The sequence below is a fragment of the Sinocyclocheilus anshuiensis genome, unplaced genomic scaffold (genome assembly GCF_001515605.1).
Source record: "Sinocyclocheilus anshuiensis isolate Anshui unplaced genomic scaffold, SAMN03320099.WGS_v1.1 scaffold88, whole genome shotgun sequence".
In the NCBI taxonomy this organism is placed as follows: Eukaryota; Metazoa; Chordata; class Actinopteri; order Cypriniformes; family Cyprinidae; genus Sinocyclocheilus; species Sinocyclocheilus anshuiensis.
Genome location: NW_015555728.1, coordinates 860,478 through 865,940, shown reverse-complemented (window position 1 = coordinate 865,940; position 5,463 = coordinate 860,478). Strand labels below are relative to the sequence as shown.

The following is a 5,463-nucleotide window of genomic DNA, read 5'->3' as shown; positions in this document are numbered from 1 at the left end:
GTGCAGGAAAAGAAAAGAGTGGTTTGACTGGAAAGAATTTTAGCATGATTCATTTCTATTTTGCACTCTTCTATATCCATTTGCTCATGGCGGGAACAAAACACTTGTGACAGGGACATTTTAGTACTGAGCCTGTGATTAAATCTGGATTTACAAGTGTTGCCTGGTTTGCTTGTTTACATCTCATTGGTGATAAAGGACTAAATATTTTCACACTTACGCCTGCTGACTGGATTATACTGCGCTCAGCCAACTTTCCTCTGAATGTTTGTTCATTCAACAAATTTGTTTTGTTATTGAACTTGGTTATAAATTATTTTAAACAGAATCAAGACATGAATGAAGCTGTAGAGTTCCTAATTATGACAGGATTCAGTAGCCTTTGACTGAAGACGGATCAATAAAAATAATTTTGCTTAAGCGGAAAATATCAAATGCATAGATGTAATTGCTGAAGCCATATTTTAAAATGTCAACAGCTACAAGCAGGGTCTCTTATGTAAAAGCAGAATTAAAACACTGATACTATGAAAAACTGTCAGAATACTGGGTACTTTTGAGCAAATGAACCAAATTTCCCTTAAGGAAGAACAGAGTAGAGAGGTAGAGGTAGAGAGGGAGGGCACTGACCTGACATAAAGTCAAAGTATACTTGAAACAACTACAAGGGAAGGAAGGAGCTGTCAAAATAAAGTGGGACAACTGACGGAAATCAAGACTTCAACAGCGCATCTTATCGATTTAAATACATTCCATCACTCTAGAATACTAGCAATGTGATATTACCTCATGGGTACTGGTGTTACCTCACTGCAGTGTTGTTTTAAAATATCAGTGTTAGTTTTAATTAACACTGATATTAATATCAATATTTATACTGAATTAGTTATATATATTTTCATTTTAATTCATTAACGTTTTAGTAATTTTGTGTTTTTGTAATTTTTATTAGTTTTTCATGTCTATAGTATTTTATTTTCTTTATTTTAGTATCAAGTTAAACTAAATGAAAATGATAAATGTTGCCTTCACACCTAACTGAAAAAAATACATTTTATTTAGGCCTACATTTATTTCAGTAACATGCCATGTTTTATGTGTGTGTGTGTTTTTTTTTAGTTAACTGTCAAAACCTTGCCTGTAGACAGCATTCTGTCATTCCATCATTTTGATTAACAAATTATTATATTGCCTATAGTCTAACAAGTTTCATTCCTGTCACCTCATGAAGACTAAGCAGAGTATTTCTGTATGGGTGTTTCTGTGGAGATAATGCAATATAAGCTCATTAGATCATCACTGCCTTAAGGTGAAAACACACTGAGTGTTAGTGTTTATGTTTCTGATGCTGTTATGGGTCAACACACTTGAGACAATGGCACCAGCAGCTGATAGTCTATGACTCTATTACAACTTTATGGCCCAACTGGCCTCATACGTCAGAATGCTGTTCATAGACTTCAGTTCAGCATTACTTTAATCAGTCTGAATAAGCTCTTTTGCACTACAGTCATTATATCTGCACTGTTGTTTACTTCACTGGTTTGCACTCTATCTGCCATGCGCCTTGTGCTGCTTTATATATTTTTTTACATTTTACCTTATTTGTATAATTGTATAGTTGTATTTTATATTTAAATCTGTATCTATCTGTATTTATGTTCTACTGTTAGTGTTATCTGTATGCACCAAGGGTCTGAGAGTAACGCAATTTCAATTCTCTGTGTGCATGTGCTGTACATGTGGAAGAATTGACAATAAAGCAGACTTGACTTGACTTGACAATTGGCAACCTAACAATCACTTTATGGCACAGGAGCATACTTACAACTACAAAATACACTACAACACTACAAAAAATAAATAAATAAAACAATCATGATTGTGATTTTTGTTTTTCAGCTCCGTATTCAGTACATTGGGAGCTTATTTATCACTTAAGAGCATAAATGTAAGGAAGGAAATACTATACACCACAGTTCTGGTTTAAATGTATAATTTCTATTTGTCCACCATGTTTCATGAAATATGAAAAAAATGCACATGCAATCAAGGTCTTCAGGAAACATCCAAGCAGGTGTGAGTTGTAGCTGGTTGGAGCTAAACTCTGCAGAGCTGTGGCCCTCCGGGAATTGAGTTTGAGACCTACTGACATATACACAAAATGGACATTTGAAAGCTTCTGTGAAGTGCATAATGTAAATGCAGTGAGGTTCTGTAAACTCAAGAATTCATGCAGATAAGGCAACATTTTTGGCCTGAATAGGGTGACCTACTGTTATCTATGCATTGCAATAAAAATGCAAAATAACATGGTGTTTGTTTGCCTTGTTCTCATGTTTGACATGGGCTGGGACATCTAAGCAATGACAGACCACAAACATCAGTTTAAATGCAAAACATGCCATGGATTAAGCCATTCCCTTGTACAGCATGTTTGCACACACAACACATGCATGCAAACAACACATACAGTGAGACAAACCAAGTTCAAACTAGTTCAGGCAGGTTTATTTTCCCTAAATTTGCAGTTTTTAAACTCGTCCCCCTCCTCCACTTCAAACTCTTCTTCTTAGAAACAACCAGGCAGCTTCTGCCTTTGCTCATGTGCAAAGCCACCCTCAGGATACACTGAGTTGGGTTACACTATTGAAAGGAATCTCTCTCACTCCAACTCAAAGGCTTGTGGGTTTGTACATGTGAGAGTTTGCTGACTGACACTATAAGTTGTCAACATTTCCAGGCACAGAGATGATAAAATGAATGGAAATATCTCAAGAGTTCCTCAGTGGACAATGTATACAAGACATCTTTATACACAGGCTGCTCGGAGTAGGCCTCAAACTTTGTTGTTGAATATACTTATTTATTTCTAAGTCATATTTTTATTAATTCTTTTTATCTTTCAACATTAATCTTTTCCTATCTACAACCTCAATTTCATAATATTATTTCCGCAATTGGAATTCCTACGTAAATGCGTTTCTGACACCTCTGTGCAACATTACAGTCTGTGTGAAAGCACCACTTCGGAAGCAGTTCCTGTGCTTCCTTTGCAGTGTAAAGATGGCATCAGAGTGTCAACCATAGGGTGTCAACACATGCCAAAAGTTGTAGTGCCAATAACAAAAAGAGCTGTGATACAACAGAGTGAGACAGATAACACAAATTGGTGACTTGTAAATGTTGAAAGTACCTAATAAACATTAAAATACCACAGGTATAACAGAATAAATAGCTACTAAATCTTCAAGACTCCATTTCATGAGCCTGTTGACTTTGTTGGTGTCTTCAGGCTTCGGAGACTTTCATCAGGATGGTATGACTTCGTCATCAGTGTAGGTGGCAAACCTTAAAAAGTGGATTGTGCCCCTCTTTGACTACCACGCCCCGCCCACGAGCGTCGAATGACCAATGAACTCCTGGCTGTCTGCGATGACGCTATCAGTCACTCCCCTTTACTAAAGAAGGAAACAAACAGAGTGAAAGAAGAGAGAGCTTGGGAGAGGACGGGAGAGGAATTTACTTATTTACATCACCGACAAAGCCTCGGGAGGAAGACAAACTCCTTTTCGAAGAGTTCCCGTTCCTTAACCCGACCGATTAGAGTTTAAAAGCCTTCAAGGTAAGCGCTACAACGTTTGTTTGAATTTTATTTAGGCGATAATCGCAAAAGGTTTGACGATGTGGTCACGGAAAGACTGGCTGACCCCGAAAAAGGAAGCGATTAACGATTACCGATTCAGGACGTGTAGCACGCCGGGTTAAACCGCTAGCTCGGATCTAACGCCAGGGTTATTCGATGTATCGAGCTTTTTTTGTTCGACGGGTGGGTCCCTAAAAAAAAACAAAGTGTTCCAAGTTGTCAGCAGCAGCACCTTCATGAACATCACAAGCCCCAGAAAGTGACTCGCCCGGTCACAAAACACAGACACGGACAATCGCCAACTTCTCTTCGCCTTTTTATAATTATAATTATAAATCGATTTGCGATTTCTGTTCTTAATTAATTGTATAAATTCAGTAATGGCTTTGAAGCAGACACATAACCCAACGGATTATCTTCATTGTGCTGTGGGTTGTTTATTGTTCGACCGTGCCTGTCTGTATAAATTCAAGGAAATCTCGTTTAACGTTAGTTGTTTGCGTTTTCGTGCTGTATGATACTAGTTACTCAGACGAACAGCTGGCTAAGCCAGTTAGCTTTTTGTTTCGGGCTTGTTCAAAGGACAGATTGTCTGTCTAGGGAGGAAATCCTGGAGCAAAAGGACAAAGAAGGAAGATTAAACAAAGCCAGTGCTGCTCTGTAGTCGCGATGTTTGCGTTTGGATGTCAGGATATTTTATGTCTTGGTATTTTTGGCTTTTACTCGCCGTTCTGGTTCATTCTGTTCTCTCAAATCCACCCACTTTATTTGTCTGTGAGATTCGACAGAAGTAAGCTGACTACCTAGATAAACAAGCGCTTATGATGCCCCAAAAATGCTGTCTAGATAGTAAGCTCGCCAGGTTTTGAGACGCATCCACTTCATCTTCATGTAGACGGTTAAATGACCTGTAATTCTCGGTTGAGTGGTGGTTTGAAGTTATGTTAACCGCCAGCATCGACTAGCACTAGTGGTGGAGTGTCCGTGAGCTGTTATTGATCGGTGATGTCTATCAGCTGGTGTCGGTGCCTTGACTCGCATGGTTGAACTCGTGAACACAGTCCTAACAGCTTTTGGGCTTCTTTTGCTTAAAATGACAGATTAGAGATGTAGGCTTAATGTCTCATCTCTATTGCCTCCTGAAATTGCATATCATGCTTGACACCCCACTCGTTTGGTTAGTCATGGTTGGGTGGGAGAGTCTGTGTCGTGCTGTTTAATGTGTAGACTTTATTTAGAGATACAGACAGACGGATTAGAAGCGAGTTCAGTTCCGTTTGGATGTGGTTTCAGATACAGCAAAACTCGGTATTAGTCCGGTCAGTCGGTTGACTGGAGTGTAATTACTCTGTCCTGATGAGGGTGGCTGTGGAGCTTGTCTTATTTTTGGCTGAGATTAAACAAGGTTTTTTTTAATTATAGGGTTTTCGGTGTATCCACGCTTAGATACTTAAGTTTAAACCCTTGAGCTTTAAAGGTGCACAAGGAAACTTTTTGATAATTGAAAATTCTACACATGAAAAAATGAATCATAGTTTTGTGAAATGTAATTACAATGATGTACATTTACATAAGATAAAGACTCTTTTATTCTACATTGAGTGGGTTCCCCTCATGGGTGCCACCATATTGCGGTCACATGACAATACAGAGTTATTACTAATAATAGTATGTACTTTGCTTTTAGGAAAAGTAAGAATTCTTTATTTCTTTACAGAGTATGTTAATTTAGTATGTTAGTATTGTTTTTTTAAGTAGTCTACACTTGCTTGTTGTCAACTGTCTCAATCTAATACAACTTTCAATTGGTTCCTTAA

General features: G+C 38.0%; 1 protein-coding gene across 2 annotated transcripts in view; it reads left to right on the top strand.

The window, feature by feature from the left end:
- The first annotated feature begins 3,451 nt into the window (after positions 1 to 3,451).
- The window catches only part of LOC107672769 (AN1-type zinc finger protein 5-like), a 7,889-nt gene continuing 5,877 nt past the window's right edge, over positions 3,452 to 5,463 (top strand). Inside the window, exon 1 of one of the 2 annotated variants that reach the window (XM_016466117.1) lies at positions 3,452 to 3,625. The gene's annotated coding sequence lies outside the window, so the exon portion shown is untranslated. Of the gene's footprint in view, positions 3,626 to 4,594; positions 4,824 to 5,463 lie in introns of those variants that run through there. The other variant, XM_016466118.1, reaches the window with a different exon arrangement.